This window comes from Delphinus delphis, chromosome 9 (genome assembly GCF_949987515.2).
Source record: "Delphinus delphis chromosome 9, mDelDel1.2, whole genome shotgun sequence".
Classification (NCBI taxonomy): Eukaryota; Metazoa; Chordata; class Mammalia; order Artiodactyla; family Delphinidae; genus Delphinus; species Delphinus delphis.
Genome location: NC_082691.1, coordinates 16349027 through 16373369, shown reverse-complemented (window position 1 = coordinate 16373369; position 24343 = coordinate 16349027). Strand labels below are relative to the sequence as shown.

At 37.0% G+C, this 24343-nt stretch overlaps 1 long non-coding RNA gene across 1 annotated transcript in view; it reads right to left on the bottom strand.

Annotated features, from left to right (window-relative positions):
• Positions 1 to 12406: 12406 nt before the first annotated feature.
• Positions 12407 to 24343, bottom strand: part of LOC132430597 (uncharacterized) — a 91915-nt gene continuing 79978 nt past the window's right edge. Inside the window, exon 4 of the long non-coding RNA XR_009520535.1 lies at positions 12407 to 12515. This is a non-coding gene — a long non-coding RNA (uncharacterized lncRNA). The remainder of the gene's footprint in view (positions 12516 to 24343) is intronic.

The following is a 24343-nucleotide window of genomic DNA, read 5'->3' as shown; positions in this document are numbered from 1 at the left end:
TTTTCTTCAAAAGGAGACCCTTTCATGATTTTAGCTCTGGTAAAATTAGAGCTTTCTTCCTCTTTGCCTCTTCCCTCAAAGTTGTGGTTTTGACAACCACTTGGTGAATAAGTTATAGATGCCTGAGCTCTGTTTCTGCTCTGGTTGCTCTTCTTCATATGCTTTTTTTCCTACCTTTTACTGCAACCTCCTTGAAAATGTAGTGAGAAAAGGACACTTGCAGCTTGTGCCTTTTTGAAAATGGCAATTTGTGTTTAAGGTATTTGTCAGGAAGAATGGGGCACCAAGTAATAATTTAAATCTCCTCATCTCATGTTTTTCCAGTGCTGGCTACATGTTTGGAAAGTACTGGGTAAGTGTCTCTCACTGTATTGTAAGATTCCCAAGGACAAAGGACATGTTTGTGTTTTCTGTCTCTTGGTATACAATTTACCTAATGCATATTGAGTTACGTGTTCAAAAGCAGACTTTCTTTGTCATGTAAAAGAATAAATAAGAGAAAAAACACACAATCAAATATTTTGCACAAAATATTTTGGACAAAACCTCATGTCCTTATTCACCCAAAACTTGAGACCAAGGTGACAATATTATTGCTTGGGGTTCCATATAGATATTCTGGGCCCAAAGACCCTTTGTGCATATTTTTAATATAGACATCTAGATTCGAGACCAGTAGTTGATAATCACCGTCCCCTTCCTGTAATCCTCTTGGGTATGTGAATACAAGGATCCAGCGACACTAAGGCATTCCCCTGCTTGCTGTCTCTTAGATCTGTCTTTATTGGAGTCAATTTACAGCAGCCAAAGGTAATATGCGCTCAATAAATTTGGATGAAAGTAGTGCCCACAGATAAAAATGATGTGACCAGGTTTTTTGTGTGGTTATGTGTGTGGGTGTGGGTGTCTGTACTATCCCATTTAGGTCTCATAATAATTAAGAAAGGTATTATCTCCACTTCACAAATGAGAAAATAGTGGCTGGCTCAGATGAGTAGTTTGCTGAAAGTCAGAAAACTCAGTTGTTAAATCTGGCTTCAAGATGTGGGCTCTTGGGGACTTCCCTGGCGGCACAGTGGTTAAGAATCCGCCTGCCAATGCAGAGGACATGGGTTCGAGCCCTGGTCCAGGAAGATTCCACATGCCGCGGAGCAACCAAGCCCATGTGCCACAACTACTGAGCCTGCGCTTTAGAGCCTGCAAGCCACACCTACTGAAGCCCGCATACCTAGAGCCCGTGCTCCGCAACAAGAGAAGCCACCACAATGAGAAGCCTGCACACCGCAACAAAGAGTAGCCCTGGCTTGCTGCAACTAGGGGAAGCCTGCGTGCAGCAATGAAGACCCAACGCAGCCAAAAAAAAAACAAAAAAAGATGTGTGCTCTTAAATATTAAATAATGCTGCTCCTACCAAACTATATTTCCTCTCTTGTATTAGATAATCTGCCACTCTTTTCTTTTCCACTCTTTTCTGCCACACTTCAATTCCATTAGCTATTTCTTGACAGTTAGTTTACAACAGATTGGTAGGAAAACAGACACCAGAGAGATAAAAGAAGTCTGTGCCTTTACATAGCGGTGTTATGATTTCTTTGTCATGGCCAAAGGCTTCGCCACCAATTCTTTAGGGGACTAGGGGGATGGGGCAAGTGAAGGGGAAATACAGTTCTTAAGATGGAATGAACAATACCATCCAAACCTTTCCATATCACCACAGTCTCCTTGGGTGTCCTGGGCCCTGTCCTCAATTTTGAGGGGCTTAGGAGTACCCTGGGCCTATGGGTTGGATGCCTACATAGGGTAACTTAGACAAGCCAACAGTCTTCAGACTTAGCAGAGCACTCCCCTGTTGGACAATCAGAGGGCAATAGAGGCACCTGCAGTGGGTGCTCACCTGGAAGGCAAGGGATGGTCCCTGGGCATCATTGGCTCAGGTCTCAAAAGGCTTTGTGGTGATGCATGGTGCTGATATAAATAAGAGAAAATAAGAGCAGACTTTGGATACTAATCCTGCTTCTCTCCTCCAGGTGCAGAAGCCCTCTCCCAATCCTCCATCCTACTTGCCTCCATCCCTCCCTATCTCCCAACCTACGTATTCTACCTACTGTTTATGATCAAACGTTATGCACTTTCAGGCAGATTTAGGAGCATGTTCTGGAAGTCAATGCTGAGCACTGTTTTCTATGAATGTTCCATAGGTGCCAACCATCCTAACATTCTCCCAGGTAATGGATGGAATGAGGGAAGTTCATTAACAGGAAAAGCAAGCATAAAACTCATATTAATATGTTTCAAAATGTAATATTGCACTTAAGACTCCAGAGGATCTTACACAAGTTCTTTTCTTAACGTATTTGAAGGATTTTGAGGCTCATCACATAAGCATCATGTTTTCAAAAATTGTTTTTCAAAAATTGAAGCTGTCAAATGTTGAAATCAATACAGCTTTGCTACACTAAACTTATGCCACTTTTGTACTGTAATTTGCTAATTTTATACTCTACTGACCCTGTCTCAATATATCTGAATTTCAACAAGCCTTTTTATAAGAGAAAGTCTTTCTGATAGAAAGTTCCTATCACTGACCAAGGGTAACTACAGATGAGTAGGTGAGTGGATCATTAATGAGCTTGATTCAGCTTGGAGAGGAATTTCTAGGGCTGCTTAACAGACATCAAAACCTGAATAAAGTTAGTAAGGATATGTTAATCCAATTCAGACACTGTGAAACTAGAATAGTAGACAGTGACAGATGTCCATGAGAGGGGCAATGTCGAGTGGGGAACTGAGAAACCTTTAAACGTGACTGGTCACTAACAAGCATAAATGTTCATTAAGCAGAGCTAAATGCAAGATTCTACACCTGGGTTGAAAAAGACCTGTGTAAGATGTAGGATGTGGATTATAGCACCACACATAAAAAATAAAACAACATAATGTCAAAAACTCCTCTTTTGAGTCAACATTAGAGTGACGACACAAATTCAGTGTGATGTTAGAATGATAGATTTATCTGTCTAAGAGGCTGCTTACTCTTGTTGTAGCTATAGATGTCAGGGGCTAAAATTTTCTTTACTGTCTTCGTTTCCTTTAGTGACTCCTATTGTCTTTAAGTTTCCATAGAGACTCTTTCTTAAGTAGGGTCTGAGCTTTGCAGTTCTTTTAGCTATAATTCACTGTTATCATGTAGGAGCCCTATCGACGTGGTGGTTAAAATGTGGAGGGAGGGGAACAGTTCTACTCCCGTGATTAGGTCTTAGTCTTTTAGGGATCCCGTGCCCTAACCGACTTTCACAAGTACTTCTAAGCTCCCTGTCCCAGTCCTGCCCATCAGTGAGACAGTAAGGCTAGAGGGGGCTGCAGTAGAGTACTTCCCTTCTCCTTAGTCAGTTAGGCTCTGGTTTACCTTGAGGTCAGGCCTTTGCTAAGGAGGGCAGAGAGTTCTGGGTATATTTCAGAATGATTACTCTCCCCTCCCTGCGCCAGAAGCACCGGGGTAGGGGGGTGGTTCCTCTGACCTTCAACCTAAGAACCTGATGTGGATCCTGGAGGTAAAACATACGAAATGTGAAGTTTATCCACACTGAACCTCCAGCAATTTGTCGATGATCGTTTAAGTGCTCCTACCAGTAATGCCTCCACTTGCAGGCTTCTGTTCCTGGGCTTCTGCTTCCGTCATCTCTGATTCTTACTATCTGCCTCTTTCTCTAGTTTTTGTGGTAGTGGTTTCCCATGTGACCTCAATTCTCAGATGGATCTAGAAAGGGTTGTTGATTTTTCAGTCTGTTCAGCATTTTTCTTGTTTTGAGAACAAGAGTGATGACTTCCAAGCTCTTTACATGTCAGGCCAGAAACTGGAAGTCAGAATGACAGATTTATATCTAATCTAGAGAGAAAAGAGTAGTCCTGATGTAGACTAACCACATTCAAGGAATGAAGTTCAGTTGTAGTCACCTCACTTGAAAGAACATATCCAAAGAATAGTGAAAGGAAAATAAAGCCATCCTCAAATAAGAATTATTGAAAAATCTGAAAAGTGGCCTGACTCAGCATTAGTACCACACTGGTTTTCCCATTCAGGAAATTTATCCATGGTTGGTAAGCTATCTTAATGTCACTACTTTCCAGATCTAGATTTATAAAATATACAGACAACACCAACAATTTATTTTTTGTTACTTAGATATATATTGTGAAGTGATTTCTAATGAGGTACCAGGAATTCTACCACAGAAACAGAAATATTTGGTAATCTCCAGCCACTGTTGGTAGAAATTCAGTAAGTACATTCTTTCTCATAGATGATGATGCTATATAATTTGGTAAAGTAAAAGTACTATGATTCACCTGTCAGTGAATTAATGTCTCAGAAAATACCAAAAAATGCATATTAGATGATTCAAAGTCAATGAAAATTTTCCCACAAGAAAACATCAGACTCAGACAACTTTATAGAGTAGTTCTACCACACATTCAAGCAAAAAATGTCAGTTTTTCACAAAACTCTTCCAAGAGGATAGAGAAAGAGAGTATGTTCAATCTCATTTTATAAGTCCAGCATTTTCATGTCCAAACCCGGCCAGTCAAATAAATAAAAATTATGCAACAACAGCACTCTTGAACAAACATGCAAAATGTAAGTAATTAAATAAAATATTAGCAATTAGCATAAAGTAATATATAAGTTAATACATCAGAAGTAAGGTAAGCTTATCCCAGGATTGCAATGCTGGTTTAATAATAGAAAATCAATTAATATACTTTTTCATATTATTAAAGAAAGGCAGATGATTACCTTAACAGATGCAGAAAAAGCATTTTAAAAAGTTCAATATTCGGGGGCTTCCCTGGTGGTGCAGTGGTTGAGAATCTGCCTGCCGATGCAGGGGACATGGGTTCGAGCCCTGGTCTGGGAAGATCCCACATGCCGCGGAGCAACTGGGCCCGTGAGCCACAACTACTGAGCCTGCACTCTCGATATGTATCTAATAACAGATTACAGCAATCTAATAGTGTATTAGAATTGGCCCCACACTGCAACGAAGAGGAGCCCCCGCTCGCCGCAACTAGAGAAAACCCGCGCGCAGCAACCAACACAGCCAAAAATAAATAAATAAATAAATTAATTAAAAAAAAAGAATTTGCTGGTGAGACAGGCACCAGCATCACTGAGATGCTCTTCTCTTTAAGTTTGGAACCGTCATTACAGAACTGGGCTCGCAGACAGCAATGGGGATGATCCCAACATACTAGCGGCCAGGAGGTGTGGCGTAACCATTAGAATGGAGGTGGGCACAGTTATCACAAACAATAACAAATTAGCATGGCAGTCAGAGCAGCCATGGAGATATTTAACAGAATACAGTCTTCCAAGGGGCCCAAGAGATGGGCACTTTTCTGATCCAGACCCACTGAGCTTAAGCAGAGGCTGGGTGACCAGGAGATAGGATCCTACAACATCACAACATCACAGCACTCAGTGGTAATTTTTTCTAGTCTTTCCTCAAAGGACGTAAAAGCCATTACCAGCAGGCAAAGGGAAAATCCAAATATATTGAGGACTGTTGGGCACAGGGACTGAGTTGACCTGAAGTGGCAAATGGTGTCCCTTGTTTAGGATAAGGGCACATAGAAGTAAAGTAATTTTCTGTTTTAAGCCATTCAGTTTGTGGTCATTTGTTACTGTAGCCGTAAAAAACTAATACAGAACACTTCACTCTTGGCAAGGGCAGTGATTTATTTCATCTAAAGTTGATACGTGTTATGGGTATGGTTTGCCTTTCCTGCCTGCAGGACCTTGGCCAGCACAACAGAAAGCTTACAGTGATTCACCAGTACAGAACACAGAATGCTACCTAATACTGCCTCAGACCAAAGGTCCCATTTTACAGCAAACATGGTACAACAGTAGACACATGTCCCCGGGACCCATGGGTCCTATCACAAAATACACTACCCAGAATATACTGACCTAATAGAGCAACTGAATGGTCTTTTGAAGGTACAGATGAGGCATCAACATTTTACTGAATTCTGAACTATGGCTACTGCCCAGTCCCTGAAAACCTCTGTGTCAAGAGAACAGCAGACAAGGAAAAGGTTTAATTGACTCTGCTCATCATTAGGAGAAGGCAGAGCTGCTATTATGCAATGCAGGCAAGAAAGAATAAGTTTGGCACATAGGTGATCTACTGTATTATCTCTTGCCACTCCCTTGCACAATTGTGACAGTAAACAGACAAGTGCAGGAACTGTGTCCTGAGAAAGGCATAATCAGAGTCTCAAACCTTTAGGGATGAGGGTCTGGGTCATGCTTTGCGTAAGTCACCTGGACCAGCGGAGGTGCTAGTGAAGCGTGAGGAGAGTCTACAAGGGTGGTGGAGAAAGGGAATTACAAGTTACACCACTGAGTAACTTGAGTGATTATTTACTTGTATAATTAGGCGTGATGGGCAGTTAATTCCATTAGCCTTCCTTTTGTAAATTTCCCCCCAAAAGAGAATAAGCTGAATCCTGAAGGATCTTGACCATAGTGGATGCTGTAGTGTACCACCTGAATCCACCATGGCACTCATTCCCCAAGCTGCCCGGACTGTTGACTGCTGATAGGTTATGGTTGACTCTCTCTGTAAGAAAGAGAGCTGAAGGGAGTTGCCTTACCACAATGTTATATTACCCTAGAAGAAGTAGTCCATATGGAACATTTGGTTGATGTGAGGGTTAAAATGTCTGGCCTCTTTAACTCAATTTAGGACATCTCTGAAGAGTCCATGTAGCTCCAGAGCTTCTCATGGTATCTACTGAGGCCTCTAATAAAATTGCATCACATTTAAATGTCTCCTTTAGCCCCATCCTGCTCGTCTCACTCCTTCTCAAGTATCGATCCCAAGGGCATAACTCCTGCACATGAATCTCCATCTGAGTCTCTTTCCCAGGAATCCCAAGCCAAGACAAGGGTTTACTGTGGCATTTGAGAAGCTGATCTTAAAATTTATATGAAAGCAAAATTCAAGAATAGTCAAGAAATTGCTAAAGAAGAACAAAGTTGGGAAATGGGTGTTGGTGTTGGTGGATCCTGCACTATTAGATGTCAAAACTTTGTTATAAAGATATAGGAAATGAGACAGTATAATTTTGCTACAGGAGCAGATAAATAACTAATGAAGAAGAATAGAAAACTGGACATAGACTGAAACATACATGAAAACTTGAATCATGAGAGTGAGTCTCAGAGATCATTGAAGGGAAGATAAATTGCTTAGTAATTGTGTTGTTATGCAGAAATAAAATCCAATTGGATTAATGACATATATAGAAGACAAAACTGTAAAACTTTTAGGTGGCAACATAGGAGGATATCTTTCTGACATCAGGGTAGGGAAGGATTTTCTAAACAAGACACAAAAAAGCATAAACTGTAAAGGAAAAATTACTACATTTGACTATGTTAACATTAAGAACTTCTTGTCATCAAATGTCACCATAAACAAAATGAAAAAGTAACTGACAAACTAGAAAAATGTATTTGAAATTCATACAACTACAAAGGAGTAGTATCCAGAATATGTAGAAACCCTGCAGATCAGTAAGAAAAAACTAAAAATTCTTTTTTAAACAAAAGACATAAGCAAGTATCTTTTTATGACATGAATAGAAATCTTTTAAAAACATAAAATAAAATAAAAATTGTCTAAAAATTTGTACCACTCAGATATATACAAATTTAGCCAGGAAAGATATTTGTCGGTTTTCACACTCTGAATGTAGACCACTTTTGCTTATCTATGTACATTTCTTTATACTTTTCCAGTGACTTCAATCCTCATGAAAATCTCATCCTAAAAATATTCTTAACATATTATTTAACTAGTAAGCAAAAATTGGTCTCATCTCAACTAGATTTTCAAGCACAGTTCTTGAAAAAAAATTAAAATTCTTCATCATGCTTAAGAAGCACCATATATATATATATATATACACACACACACATATATATACACACACACACATATATATATACACATATTCACACATATGTATATATATGCAATAGCTGTGAAGGTGAATTTTATATGTTTAAACATTATAAACATTAGAATTTATTTTGAAAATTGGTTCATGGGGAATTTCTGATCCAGTAGGAATTATGGTACAAACTGTCCAGGGAATATCAACTAGAAATGGAGTATTTAACCATATCCCTCTTACTTCCCATTAGTCCAGAAATATCAAATATGTTACGCATGTCCTGCCTTTCCTCTCACACTCAATCCTTGGTGCGATCACCAACATTTAGCATCTTTTCCAGTGGGTTACTAATTTTCTATGCCAATTCTCCTCCCAAAGTGCTCCAGGCAGCCACTATCAATTCTTCAGAGTTGGCAAAATAAATGACACTTATTTGCCATCTCCGCTCCAGACCAAGAAGCATGATAAAATAGACATTTAAAATTTTACCTTTCGGGAACACTCTTTTCCTACAAATAACACAGACAATGTATTTTTCCTCATCCATGAGCACCTTATTTGCAATCTGAAGCACCAAACCCAGAATCAAATAGACTTGGAATGAACACTGGTGCACACACCATCTTCTAATGCTAGAAGAGCTTGTTTTTATAAAAGCCAATCTTATTTTTAGTCCTAGTCACTTTAGTCACTGTAACCAAAATTATGTAAACTTTCTAAATAGACTAAATATTCTAAAAATACAGTAAAACACCAACCTCCACACCAACCAAGTCACAATATGGGTGTCTGGCCTAAACCCACAAAATGAGAATGATGGGAAGGTCATTTATCAAACTGCAGTGACCATAACACACTCTCATCCCTGTATCAAAACAAGGCAATCAAATGGCTATTACTCAAAGTGATTCCATTATCTTTGGGAAAGCATCCCTGAACACCTGTAAATGCTTATCATATTAGACTTATGATTTAAATTCCGTGCTTACATCAATGTGCCTTTTGAACACTTTTCCATACTTTGGAAAATGATGGAACTATTTCCAAATTTGTTACTATGTTTTCAGAATTTCCTATGAAGAAATATGAATGTGGGCTGTGGAAAAAGAATTTGTCCCAGTCTATTTGTTACCACTTATAGTACAGCCTTGGGTACTTAGATTCCTAAATGAATGCTTTGACCATTAGGAAGAATTGTGAAGATAAGTACATCAAACATTATGACTTTCTCATCTCCTCTTGTAGCCTTGGCTAATGGAGGTCCCACTACCGATGCCTTTAAATTACTGAGGCATATTTGGTAAAACAGAGAAATGTGTTTTCCCTTTTGTTGTCACTTGCTGTTGGAAAAGCAGCAAAGCCAAGCTGCTGCCTTACACCTGCTACATCACTGTATTTACTGTAAAATATTTCAGTTAGGACGACACGATGTGTGTATATAAGTTATCTTCTGTCTACAATCTACAGAAGTTCGTTAACATTTGAGGTTTCCTAACCTTGAATTCACACTCCAGAAAGTTAGCCTTTGAGAGACCCTATCAGGTTTCCATGCTCTAGAAGCAAATTTAAAAGGTACTTTAAATTGCAAGGTCTGAATCTCCACTATTGCATGTGTTGATTAGAAATGTTTTCATTGGTGAAATGAGTGGTGATTAAGACATGTGATTAGCAAGGAAGATTAGTGTGGATACCTCCACGCTTTCAAAAACAGGGTAAAAGAATTTGGTGAGCCCAACATTCTAACACTTTTGCAGCAAATAAAGCCTTATGACTAAACTCCACATCCCACTACAGCCCCAGCCTTTCACTGTAACCACTTAATGGAGGATTTTTGTCATTTTTACTGATTGAAAAACAAATGATCTTGGTGCTGCCCATTTTTTTCTTGCATTTCCCTTGCAATAAACTTTAAAGCAAGGTGCTCTCAGAGTATACTAAGGGTAGAGAGTAAAATTATTGCAGCATTGTTTAAAGCGTGAAAAAGTAAAGTGTAAACAAGATGAATGCTGATCAAATGGAAAATGGTCACGTAAATTATTCATGGAATATTATGCAATATTACCAACTATTATTAAGGAATAATTAAGCTATGTAAAGTGACTTGGGACATGGAGGTATTCTAAAATGTGTTGAATGGGGAAAATGATGTGTGAGGAAGATATTTAATATTCCATTTTTATAAAGTAAACAATGACAAAAAGTGTATAGTGTATGCATGTGCGTATGTACATAAAATTATGAAAGGATATATAAAATGGGGCATGGAATGAGAGAGACGAGTGGGGTGGGAAAGTAAGGCAAGCAGAATATAAAAGCTGGGAAAAGACTACAATAAAGAATTTATAATGTGAAATTTTATTTGTATAAAATGATATGTGCATATGTATGCTCACAGAAAGTGGAAGAACAGGGTGCCTCTCTACCAGTGACTTATAGGGATGTTCATAGTATATTAAATAGAAAAAGATAAGTATGTTGTAATGAGTATCTTATGATCCTATTTCAGGATAAAGGGAATAAACCACACCTCTACACAGATACATTTATGGCCACATATGTTTGTATGAGCAAAAAAATGATACACAATTAGACCTCTAGGGTCTGATCTTGGGGTGGGGTGGATTTATAGGATGTGGGTTGCTGGGGTGTGTGCTTTTTAGCTTTGCCCATTTTTGAATTGCATTGTATTGATTTGCATATTACCACACAAATGCATTACTTCTGAAATTTGAAAACATGCAAATTACAGACTGTGGATATCTGAACAGTTTTCTAACATTGTTGAAATGAAAAAAAATTTCTTAAATACGCTTATTTATTTAAAGAATTTATTTTAAACCATTAACTTCACTAAATTCACCAATGTACTGAATCCTTATTGGAAATCCTTAACTTAGCTCCCTATTTTGGCCCAAGAGTGCTTAAAATTAATTCATTTGTAGTACTAAAATTCTTAAGCAACTACTGGACTAAAGCCGTCAAAGTTAAATCATGGTCATTGTCATTTAATCATGTTTATTGTCATTTTTGCATGGGAGTAACACTTCCGGTTTTTGAGTGCTGATTCATGAAAACTATCAAAAATTAGCATTTATGGAGCTGTTACTATATGCCATGCATTACCCTTTTTTGGGGGAGCTATAATTTACATACAGTAAAATTTCCCGTTTTAAGTGTATTCTAACCATAAGAGTCCTCCAAGAAACAAATGCCAAGATGGGAATAAACATGCATTACATTGGCAAGTGTTTGCTTGTTTGATTGATTTTAGTTATTGTAATAGGAGTTTAGTTGTTTCCCACTGATATCTTTTACACAGAATTATATAAACAACCCTATACCACAGGTGGAATCTGTAGAACAAATTTATTTTAAATAGCTTGCCCATGGCAACTCAGAGCTGTCTGATCTTTAAAATGGTGCCTGTAGCCACTCGTGACCTATTGTCGCCAAGATCCTGAGTCTTCCTTAAGTGACAGTTGGTTGTGCATGTGGTTACTCAGAGGCAATGGGGCATGCAATATATTTCCTGGTTCTTTCCTCAGTTCAAGGAGGTGATCAATATCACAAAAAGTTTTGAAACTTTTTTCAGGCTTATCTTTGGATAGTGGGACTATCCAAAGAAAATATGGAAAAGTAGAAAACAGAGATGAAAAGTCAACAGACTCTATTCAGTCAGCACTTAAGTTTAAGTTGCAGTTGAGGGAAGACAATTATTGAACGACAATGTCAATAGTAAGCTGTGTGAGGCTACTGTAAAATGAGTTAAGTTTATTTACATAAATTTTCTCTGATGTGCTTTGTATGTAGCGATGACACACCAGTAAAAATCAATTTTTGTTTTTTTAGGACTATAGCATAAAATGCAGAAGAAATAAGATCATGTAACAATGTTCAATCTTCCATCTTTATGATTCAGTTTTTTGTAAAATTAGTGGAATGATTCTACTGAAAACTAGCATTATTAATCATATGACTTCTAAGGAATTCATTTGATAGAAGGTGGTATGGAAGGGAAATTAAACAAAACCTTTGTGGGGTTTTCTTTGATGGTGTTTTGGTCTTTTATTTTTGGCAGGGGTTAGAGTGCTGTTAGGGAAAGTGAGAAATGGTAGAGAAATGGAATTGTGTGATTTAGGGATAAATAACTGAGTAACATGGCCCCAGTGAGACATCAGGTTGGGGTTGGAGGGTAGGTTTGAGAGAACGTGAACTGCAAGCTAGTTCATTTTTGTTTTCTGTATTTTTTGCTTTTTTAATCTAGGGTTACATTTATCCTTGCAGAAGATTATCAATAGAATACAGAGACAAAGAACACAGAAACTAGTCTTTATTCCAGACCCCTTGTGTGTGTGTATGTGTAAACTGGCAAGCTATAAGCTCTAATGAGCTTAGTAAAAGCATACCAGCTCCCATCTAACCAGAGCATCAATGTTTATCTACCTCTCCCATAATTAAAATCACATGTCTGACCACAAGCAATGGGTGAGGCTTTGCTTACCTTAATAACTGCATGTAACCCATTGGGCCACTAAGTGCCACTGGCTCTGTGAATTGAATCAGCAGGGAGAAAGAAAAGTGTCAGCATCGGAATCCACTTTAGGCATTTAAGCTGATTCCACAACTTATAAAACCATTCATATAAACAAATTCCAACTTCAGATATTTTTCTCCTCACCTCAGGTCCATCAAATTGTAAGTTAACTACTAATTCTGGTTGACTGAATAACTCAACAGACCAAAAATGTGTAATCATTTGCTTAAGGTGCAAATGATTTGCAAATTTCACCTAGATGTTTTTATTCATGTCATAGGAAATTATGTATATTACCATTATTCAACATTTAAAAATCAGCCACTTTCTAAATAGTTTGAAATGTCAAGTCAAATCTAAATTCTCTATATTTTAAATTTAATTAAAATTGCACTAAGAATAGCAAAATAGGATGAAATTATTCAGAGCTAACTTAGACTATTGAAAGGAGATTGTAAATCTCAACCATTTCCAATAGGTTCAAAATCAGAAGTTAATTTTATTTCTTAAATGAACCAAATTCTTTTTGTTTAAATGTCAATCTATTGTTCATAGAATTACAAACTTACTGTATTCTAGAAAAGACTTAAAGAATTGACACAAACAGTTAAAAATAAATCATTGGTAAAATACAAAATGTATGCATTCTAGATAAGTGATTCCATTCAATTATACATTTAATTGAGATATGTTAGATTCCCAAACATAAGTTTAATTTTTTCTTCCCAAGTTTGGTCAACTTTGACTTAACAAGAACTGCATGCCTGCCTGGTTCTACCTTTTCTCTCTACTGGAATAGATAGATATCATGTTAATGAAATTTTAGTATTTGTTTTAATTTTATAACACACTCTATTTTACAATATCTTTTGTCTGTATGCATCAAGCATGGGCACTATTTGCAGACCTTAATTCTTGTCTAAGTAGATGGAAGAATTTCTTCAGAGGCATCTGGTGTATGGTAACAAGACTATGAACAATTTGATAAATGTACATCAAAAGGCTGCAAGACATTTACCCATGTAAATCCAAGAAAACACAAAGCAATGCTAGGAGGAAGAGAAATGTAGAGAATAAATAAACTGAAACCAGCTTATGTAGAAATAATAAGTGACTTTATTGAAGTGGTTTGTGTCTCACCCTATCTTAAAGAGGAAACTATTTAGAATGATCATATATGATGCCAGCCTTCTTATGAAAGTTAGTGAAGCCAGCTGATGAATTTGTAGAAAAGGTTTAGCTTTTTCTTTTTTTCTGTACTACATGATCTATACTTGTAAATGGTGTGACTTGATTTTCAGGGATTGGGGTCTGCACTGTAACTTCATCAGTTCATTATTAATTACATTTTGTCAAGATTAAAAAAAGCTTAATATGATTCCAAACGTAAACCATTCATTTTGGTATGTCACTGAGATTTTAAATTAAACTAGAATAGAAGCTTCTGTTTTATAAATAAAATAAAATAGTTAATATAAGAACAGTAGTTTTAACATCACAGATACACTTTTAGAATCAGAATCTGATGAAGTGTCCTTTCTTTCCCAGGAAAAAAATGCATATTCAAACTAAATTTTGTATACAATTTCTCTGCAAGCTTGTCTTTGACATCAAAGTTTAAAACTTTTGAAGTAAAAGTTGGGACCAAGTTAAAGAATACATGCATGCAATAAGGACCACTGTATAATTATGTTTATTATTGCAAGACTGAGGACAATTTGGCTCAGATCCTTAGGATGCAGGGGAAAATAGAAACCGTATTTATGATGATTCTCATCAAGAAAATGAAACACAGTTTTTAGGGAAAACAAAGTCTTGCCTAGCAATAAATCATAAATAATTTCCCCTGGGACTATTTGGTAAACTTTACTTTGGAAACTGCATAATCTCAAATTCAATAGTCACTTTCATATAATTTCTTAGTTTGGCCACTTAATAAAATAAGAGAGCATAAGATTACTGGAAACAGGCAGCCTATTTGTTGTCTGAATCATATAGGACAGGCATTCAACTCAACCACTTTTATCACTTCTATTCTTGGATTATGTTCCCTAAAATTTTACTTCTCCCTCAAAGTTGGGCTTTTTGTAGGTGCAATTCAGATATCAGCCCTCTGAAGAATCTCTGCTACATCTAGCCTTATGGAACATAGGAAAAGAAGAAACAACATACGTATAAAAAAAGGTCCCCAAAGAAGAAAACCAAAACAATAAAATGAGATATTTAAAAAATCTATAATTAAAGACAAACTTTCCTAAAATTAAGGAGATACATAAATATACATGTGTTTATAAATATTCTGGAAGTACATGTTGAAAAGGCACACTATATACCAGGGAAAATAGGCTGAGAACACTGAGAAAAATCTAATAAAATTATTGGTTATTCAAGAAAGTGAGTAAATTCTTTTGACACCTGGACAAAACGTCTAAGTCACTTACAAATGAAAGAAAATTGTTAACAGTTTTCAACAGCAAAATTTTATGTCTTCTGGGGTGAACCAAAAAAGAAAATCTGAGCCAAGATTTTTTTTATATTCAGATAAACTGTTTTCCAAGTATAAACTCTTTTCAATATCTCATGAGTTATTCCTAAGATGTCTACTAGAGAATAACCTTCAGACAACTAAAATGACTGGAGATATATCAATTTTAGGACTGGTGGTGAGCATTAGTATATAGTTAATTGTAGCTCTATGAATAAATGATAGCAATAAAGAAAGAAATATAGTACATAATGTACCAATCCTAATGTTGACATCTTCCCCAAGGGTACAGAGTGAATGGAATGAAGGAACAGGGATGGAAGATAGATTGCTTGGAATATATTTTGCTTTATAGAATTGACTTTGAAACCATGTAAGCATCTGATATAATAAAAAAATTTAATCTCAAAAATCGGAATTAAAATGAGATCAATGAATGAGATCTAAATGGGTAACTAGTTGCTGGCATAATCACATGGAAACTAATCGAAGTAACTTTGAAAAATAGTTTTTGACTATACATCCCTAATAGTATATGCCTTAAGGACAAAAATTGCTGGAAAAAATTTAAACAGTTTTCAGTGATCATATTGTAGGTGGTAGTGATGGTATTGCAATTCAAAAAATGCTGTGTGTATAAAGTATAATTCTGTGATATTATAATTCTATTATCCAGTGTCCTTCACAAGCAAGATTGGTGGCAAGTGAGAAAGAAAAAACAGATACCAGAAAGGAGAAATTAAGTAAAGACCTTTTAGTCCTGAATTTGAAGTATCAATATAAATCAGTGATGTTTTCTGCTTGAAAAAAACTATTTTCTAATTTTTTCAACTGAAAAGTCCCATAAATACTGAGGCACCCAGTAGCAATGAGTACCTCCAGCACCTAGAATTTAGTATTGAAATCTAATTTCCTTCTGAAAGGATCCAGAGCTCCTTGGAGAAATGGCTAATTCCAGGTCTGGGATAAGAAATATACAGATCATATTGGAAATCTTGTCACATCACATAATAAGGAAGCTATCAAAGATTACTAGATTTGTGTCAAAGATTTGGGAATCAACTTGCAGAGACTGTCAAAGATGAGACAATATGAAGATCAATGAGGGAAAAAACCTTCAAAAGATTGAAATATATCAAATAAGTTTAAATCCATGAGTTCATAATGATACTTAAAAAAAACTGGTCAGCAATTGGAAGACACTAGTGAACCAATTCATTATTTTGAAAACTTACAAACAAAGAACCACTCAGTAATGAAATAGAAGAGTAAGATTTTCTTTATTGTGGCATTTTAGCAAATATATGAAAAATAAATGATAGAATTGGAATATCACTCTCTTGTAACCCAAAATGAATTAATGGATCTAGGCATAGAGTTACTGCTAATATCAAAAAGAGAAAGATAACCAGATATTAGGAGTCTCCTGATAGAGGATCAAAGCACCTCCTAAAAAAAAGAGTCTTTTCAGAAAATCAAGCCTGACTCTGTCAATCCTCCAGATTCAATTACTAATTTATAAAAAAATTCAGAGGAAAGAGGAACACGTTAAACTATACTATGGGGTTGTAATCAGCAAAATCCTATAGGACAAATAATCAAGTTTCTTTAGCAAATAAATTACAAAGAGGAAAAAAAAGACGGAGGGGGAAACCAATAGGTGAAAAGAAACTTAAAAGGAATATATTAACCAATCATTACATGTGGGCCTTGTTTGGATCCTGATTCAAACTAGAAAAATTTGTGACATTGAAGGGATAATTGGAAATTTGAACTCTGACTGAATATTTGATGATATCCAGGAATTATTAATTTTTAAAAATATAATAATGATATTGTGTTATATAAAAAGAACAAAAGTCCTTTTCATTTAGAGTTACATACTAAAATGTTTGTTCATAAAATAAAATGTTGTCTGGAATTTGCCACAGAATCATTTGGGAAGGTGGATATGGGCAAGGATATTTCGTTGAAGCTGGAAAACGGCACATAGGGAGTTTATTAAATTGTTCCCTATATTTTGGGGGGAAATATTCAAAAATAAAACATTTAAAACAAAAACATGAATTTGGTAGCTTTGCCCGCATGGCATTGTCATGCCCTGAAGGCACTTGAAATATTTGCAATTATCTCTGTTAAGGAGTTATTCTTTTCCCCTGTGTCTGAGAAAAGCAGCCAGTGCTGCATGTGAGACCAGTGAGGGTTAAAGAGCACAAGCAGCTGATACATCTGGGGAGCATTAACTATATTAAGGACAAGCCAGAATGAAAAGGTAACCGGAAGAAGCAGCTGAGTACTCTCTGGTCAAGCCTTGAGGTCATCTGAATTAAGGGACTGCGGTTTACAGTCTAGCATAGGACATTTATCATTTCAGCACTTTGCTTCAAACCCCGGCACAAGAGTTCCTTTGGTTTGGAGTTGGATCAAAACCAAGTAGAAGACTTTTTCATTCTCAATAAGCAATTTTAAATGTTCTGTATCACAATACCTTTCAGGAAAGAATAGACAGGATTTATAGTATAGTAACAAAATTTATAGTAATAAAAATTGAATCTTGTTTGGATTTTTTTCTATGTTACAAAAATTTCCATTAGCCATATATGTGAATATAATGATAAACTCTTCTTTTGATTGTCATATCAGTTGACTATCTACAGTATTTATTATGTGGTGGCACTGTGAAAAGCATGGTAGAGTTATAGGGGTATTACAATTTCATGGAACGGGAGACTTTGAAATAAAACAAAAATTGTCTAAAATCTTGACTCTGCCATTTCTCAGCTTGTTGAGTTGGGCAGTCTCTCTACTTTGGTTCCCTCATCTGTAAATCAGGATGTTTTGTAGTGAGGTTTAAAGATAATGCATAAAGCACCTAGCCCATAGCTTCAACATGTGGAAGAATTGTCATTTTCACATTTGTTTTATCATCAGTGAATTCTGCCACTTGCCTTTGAGTAAAGGCATCTTTGAGTATTTGACATCTTTCTCCTTTTGTAAACACCACTACTTGGTGCTGTCCTAGGCTACCAGCTCAATCTCTTCTGAAGAAAAACCTGAAACGAGTCAACGCTCACAGATTAATTTTTCTCTTGCAGTAAAACCATTTTTATTAGAAATTAAAGGCTTTTTGGATAACAACATGTCATAAAGACTCAAGTACTGGTTTTAACCTTGTAATATTCTGATAACTGATACTAAGAGAGATGCAAAAGTAAGTGTAGTGGATTAAGTAATTGGAGAAAACACAGCTCTCCCTTAGTCCCAATGGAAACAGAATACTGAATATGCCACGCTTCACAGCCATTCACAGTTTGAGCTGGGACAGGGCCTCTCTTCCTGGTCTCTTGTCTTTTATTGTTAAAAACAGCAGTGAATAGTTGAAATGTATAAACCATTTTGATGCAATTTTAATATGCATAACTTCATGCCATGATTATAATCAGCCATATCTAGATTGTAAATTTCATTCAAACTACATGATAAAATGAGTCCATTTCACTTACAGTAAAAGGTAAAGCCACAAGTGTTTTCCATCAACCCCTGTGTCATTTAATGTAGGATAGAAGTTTCCAAAGCAAGAGATTTGGTAGTTTAAGCAACAGTTAGGAAGGCCATGAAGCCACTGTACAACCCTGTGGACCTACTTTCATTCCTACTAGTTATGTCATTGACTAGAGGCTGGGGCTCTGGGAAATATTACACTTTTTACTGTACTCAGTATATTTATTATATAATCAATCTAAGTCTATTGCAGAGAGATTAGAAGTAGTAAAGTTAAAAAAAAAAAAAGCCTAAAACCTCTCCAGAGATAATCACCATTATTACAGATTTATATATCTCTATCCAGATTCTGTATAAACATAAGAAAAATTTAATTTTACAAATATTTGGCCAACTAGGTATGTTTCATAACTTATTTTTTTCCATAAGAATTTTGATATTGTTTTGCAAATATTTTCAATGATATTTAGTATAGATCTACATTAAAAACTGTGATAATAGAGCATTCTGTTATATGGAGGACTCATGTACTTAACCAATTTTCTGTTACATATTTGTTTTCGTTATTTTTTTCCCTTACAAATATGTGTCTTGGATAGAGATCTTTATACTAAGGAAATATGATGTGTGAAAATTCCCAGAAGTGTAATCTTAGTATGTTTTAAATTCTCCTTCCTAATCTCCCTGTTTGTGCTCTTTAAAAGGAGTATTTTATTCACTTCCCATGGCAGACTTTTCTATGTTAGCAACACAGCATGTTAATGGAAAAAGGGCACAGAAGGTGGATGACAATAGGTTTTTTTTTTTTTTTTTGTCCACCATCCCTCTGGAACAGGTTTTCTGTCTAATGAGAAAAAATTTCCTCATATATGTGATCTGGCCACTGGTGACCAAACCAGGGCATTGAGAGGAGATGCATGTGATCTACAACTGTGGCCCCGCAGGTGCTCTGGAACCATCTCTGTGTTTGAGAATGAATCCATTTGACCAGATATTTTAGAAAGCTTTTGAGCAGCCAAAAGTTTAACTCAGATACAGCTTAGTTTCTTACAAAGCCAACGCTATGGTACTCTTTAGCCATTTTTAATTTTATAGGTAAAATTTGGTTTATCAAACATTGCGATGGGTGCTTTGTGCATTATGGTTCTTCTCCATAAGCTTCTAACTTTCAATTTCTACTCTGTCAAAGTCAGCCATTTCCCATGAACAAAACCAGAATAAAATGTCCTGTTTCGAATGCAGAATCAGGTTACATTTCTGGTTTCAATGATTATGCATAAGAAATACATTTTTGGTGACTGAAGCTCTGTAATTTTTAGTGACTAACTATAAAGAAAATATTTACAAAGAAAAGTTTTAGTCAGTGTCTATGTAGCTTACACACACTGGTATCCCCCGGGTCCATTCTGTGCACATTCTCATTGTATAATACACTGTTAGCACTACCTACCTCAAGCACCTAATTTAGGAGTATTCTGCACACAAGAGGAGTCAGCTTGTGGCCAAAATTAGAATGAAGCCAACCTTCCCAACAGACCACTCATCTGTGCATCTCTGCACATGGCTTGAATTTGTCTGCATTTGATAGAAGATGAATAGTGCCAACCCTGGCAAGTGAGGAGGTCGCTTAAGATTTGAATCCAGAGAATAGAAACATATTAGGATACAAGAACATAAGGACAAAACCAGAAGTGAAGAAACACACACGAACAAGGTTGATGTCCATGGATGTGCAATCAGGACCTGGTAACAGAACATCTGCATAGATAAATAGTGTTCTTTATAGAAAAAATGCTTTCCCCAGGTCTGCCCTGTCTTGTTATACCATACCTATGCTCGGGGAAAGTTTGACCAACCACTTGTTGACCATTTGCAAATTATGTTCAAATTGGTTTAAGAATGTCCCATTTGTTAGTTATGCTAAAATTAGTTGCATATCTCCCTCTGAAAATCAATGCTGGGTCATAGCAGGAAAGAGGAAAGCATAACTAAAACAAAACACTAAAGAAAAATTAGGCTCCTTTTCCACCCTGATTTGGCAGTGCACTGGTGAGCAGCTGGGAACATGGTCTGCTTGGCTATGGGAGCCTCTGGGTCTACAGGGGTACAGCTAGTAGGAGTTTCGCCAGGAGAAGGAGTTTCAACACAATGAGGACTTTCATCAGGTCATGTCACTTACCTGGGCAGCCGTTGCAACAGAAAGCCACTGCTCACATTGCTGATGACCACAGCCTCACCTCTAGCTTAATAGGTAAGCAGCAACTCATGTCAAAGAAAAGGTAGGAAGAGATTTGGTGTATAATGTGGGTAGGTTTAGTACTTGGAGGGGGGGAAGCCATCTCAATGCAGACATTGTCACAGGTCCCTGAGCTGAGGGCCCCAGTAACAAGCACACATTGAATCCTAAGTGAGGGAAATCCCAGCTAGCCATGGGACTGGAACCTGCAGACCCTGTAATTTGTTGGGTTAACATCATCATAGAACTTGCTACTAGCCTAGAGAATGCCAGTTTTGCAACTGGTACACAACACCATGCTGGCCCAAGAAAAGAGGTAGTTAAGGGCTGACAGCGGCAGAAGTGGCAACTAGGTTAAAGCATGGGTGAGAGAATTTGAAATTGACAAGTAATCCAGGCAATGCTCTAAAATATGTAGTGAACTGGAGTACCAAACCCAATCAGGACCTACTGTGTCTTCAATCAGCCCTGGTGCCAATTTTGGATCTGGAAAATCCCCTGGGACCTCTAGGGAGGGAGCCTGATCTGCTGGAATTGCGGGCTCAACTATACTGGAAGTCAGTCCAGGACAGCCCAAATGAAGAGATGGGGTGGAAGTATACCCAAAGGGCTTTAGAAAGACCCAAACCAAGGCTGACACACAGGTTGGGAACAGATCTTACGCTAGCATCAGTGTAGCGGTGGTGAGTGAACACTACTACACAGTAGGAATAGACTCAATACAGCCTGGAGGAAGCCTCTGTTAGGACAAGCCCCAGGGAGCCACAATATCTCTGAGCAGGAGAAGCAAAGTGGAGTCTGGTAATCAATCCTGAATGATGATGGAGATGGAGGAGTTAAAGAAAGAACCACTTTTGACAAGTGAGGGTCATCTGTTGTATGACTTCTTCCCTATTTCAGTGGTCATATCTCAAAGGGAATGGTAGAGCCACCTAGCCAGGCATTTTGGAAATTTTAGGAGGCTTTTTTCCCCTTTTGTCACAGTAATTGGGAAACCCTACAGACATTCAGTAAGAGGGTTCAGGGATACATGGTGTCCTGCAATAGAATACTTGTCCTACATCTGCACAGCTTCCAAACTGTCTCACTGGATATTTACATAGAGGAAAAAATCTACCTAGAGTCTAACTTCTTTTATATATAACACAAAATATTTCTGTACAGTTTTAATATACACTGAATCTTATAGTAATAACTGTAAGTTGAGAGAAGGTCCTATTTGACTTGATTGGAATGATTCCATGAGCTGTTCACCATCTCAGAAAACCATGCCCCTGACAGTAATGCTGCTCATGATATCTGGACCACCTACACAACACACCTGCATTATTAGAGTCAACTATCACATTCATGTAGATTCTATACCTAGTTGCCAACATTTGGATGCTTGATTATGTCTAATTGTACAGTCATATCTGAGTTATTCAGAATTAAAATTAATTAAATTAAAACATATAGTAGAGAAAATAAAGCCAAAAGTTAGTTGTGAGAAAAGATGAATAAAATTGATAAACTCTTAGCAAGACTAATGAAAAATAAAGAGAAAAGGCTCAAATTACCAATATCAGAAATGAAAAAGGAGACATCGCTAGAAATCATGCAGGCATTAAGAAGGTAATAATAAGATACTATTTCGAACATGACATCAATTACCTTGAAAACTTATTTGTAAAACGGTCAGATTTCTAGAAAATCTCAAATTACCAAAGAGCCACATGAAGGAAAAGAAGTTATGAATAGTTCTACATCTATTAAAGAAATTGAATTTGAAATTCAAACTCTTCCCACAATATTAAATAACTTTCATTTTTCTCAAGGTCTTCCAAAGATTAGAGAAGAGGAAACCCCTGCTGACTTCTGTAACGAGCCAAGCATTTCCTTGACCTCCACAACCCAGCAAGGGCATTTCTTTTTCCACAAAGGAAAATTAAAAAGTAAGCCTTCTCTTCAGACTAGGTAAAAATTCTAAACACAATAACTGCAAACACTTCCAAGATCTATATAAAAAGGATCATATATTACAACCAAGAAGGACTTATTCTGAGAATATGATGTTGGGTTAACATTTGGTAATCGAGCAATGTAATTTAGTAATTAATAGAAAATAAGGAAAGAAATATGGCTATCTCAATAGAGGCAGGAAAAGCATTTGGTAAAATTCAACACTCATTCATAATAATGTCTCATAATACACGAGAAATAGAAAGGTCTTCTTTATCTGATAATAAGCATCTCAAAAGAATACAAATAGTACAAATACAAACAATAGAATCATTTCAAATTTAGAGGTAAAACTTCCAAAGTTTTTATCATAGGATTGGGAATGAGACATGGATGCTTGCTATCACCACTTACCATGTAGGGCAGGCATCACAAACCCAAATACCTACAAGGGTCATAGCAATAGAGAGAGGTGGGCTCTATGGAATTTAAAAAGAATATGCTGCCAAAAGTCATTCAAATTCAACTACAAAACAGGACCAACAAAACCAAGACTAAACAAAACAAAAATCACTGGCCCAGCCAAACAAAATATCTGCAGGCCAGATTTAGCCTGCAGTCTGCAAATTGGTGAACTTGGTTGGGGTTATTTTAGGCCCAGCCTTAAAGATTCTTTCATATAACCAGCTGATATGATAGGATACTAAACTTCACATCCTAAGTGAAAACAGTAATCAAGTCTATTACGACCTGAAGGAGACCTTGTGTTTTAATAGATGTCAAAGCCTAAGCTAAACTGTGTTATTTGGAAAAGAGAGCTGAAAAGGCAAGTCACCTAATAAAAAGAATAAACAATACTAAAGATATAATATGAAAAGGGAGGCTTAGACTGTGGGCCATCAGGAGTAGTGAAATAACAGCAAAACCACTTGGTTATGAATTATTCTAAGACATCCCCAGGGCACCTCTGCCTGAATTTGTCATATTGTACAAGTGTGAAAGGAAGATGGACAAAAATTGCAGTTTTGAGTTGGCTGTTTTTGTTTGTTAAACCCTTTCCTACACTTCACCACTGGAAGTGCTTTGCATGTAATACGTACTGGTGAAGTCTTTGAATTTAATAGTTTTCTCTTCTGATGTTTTTTATGCCTACAGTGACTAGGAATGGTCCTCTATGGCCCTAGACTGGTGTCATCAGCTTGCTCCTGGGCTCGTCGTTGCAAACACAGGAAGGCAGAAGGAAGGAAGGCCATTTTGCTCGGGAAGAGCCACCTCTTGGGTGGTCCCTTTTGCACATGTATTAAGAACCAGCTTGACCCAGAACCACTTCTCTCATTTCTTCAGGGAGAAGTTCATGGAATCTTTGGTGCAGTGACTTTCTGAATCTAAACTGAACTTGGTTTTTGTGTTTCCTTGGAAAACCTTCCCTCCGCTTTGCAAGGGGATGAGCTTTTTGCCTGCTTCCCAGAATGAGGTGGAGATTGCATGCAGTAGGCCAGAAGCCTAAACCCGATCCCCTCTGGTGCCTTTGGCACTTGGTGTGGGTTTCCCAGGTCAGCCAGTTAGGCGGCTCCAAGAGATCACCCAGAGTCCTCAAAGGAAATCTCGTCCTTGAAGCAAGATGTACATCAGTGCAGCCTGACAGAACCGACCACCCGCCCAGAGGTCAGTCTGGGCT